The sequence below is a fragment of the Arachis ipaensis genome, chromosome B03, assembly GCF_000816755.2.
Source record: "Arachis ipaensis cultivar K30076 chromosome B03, Araip1.1, whole genome shotgun sequence".
NCBI lineage: Eukaryota > Viridiplantae > Streptophyta > Magnoliopsida > Fabales > Fabaceae > Arachis > Arachis ipaensis.
This window is the reverse complement of record NC_029787.2, coordinates 38,098,165-38,098,521: the sequence shown is the minus strand read 5'-3', so window position 1 is coordinate 38,098,521 and position 357 is coordinate 38,098,165.

The following is a 357-nucleotide window of genomic DNA, read 5'->3' as shown; positions in this document are numbered from 1 at the left end:
TGTGACACATTAACCTAATCCTAATTATTACTGGTTCAGATTCCAGTTTAGATTGAAAAGGCAAAATAGGTATCATAATCAAAACCCCAAAGATTCACGAGCTATTTCGTGTTATTAGGAGAACTATTCCGCTTATGTGCTACCAAAGGATGCCACATCTTCCAACCCTAATTAATGTATGCATGATATATTACTTTTCTATCTTTTCTGTTAGTTTCTCTTGATTGGATTTCGGAACAACATATATATAGCTCAAGTTATTAGTTACTTACCGTAACTAATTAACAAGTTACCCCGAACCTCTTTTACTGGGTTTCTGTAAATTTTTTTAATAGATTTTTTTATTAATATTATGCT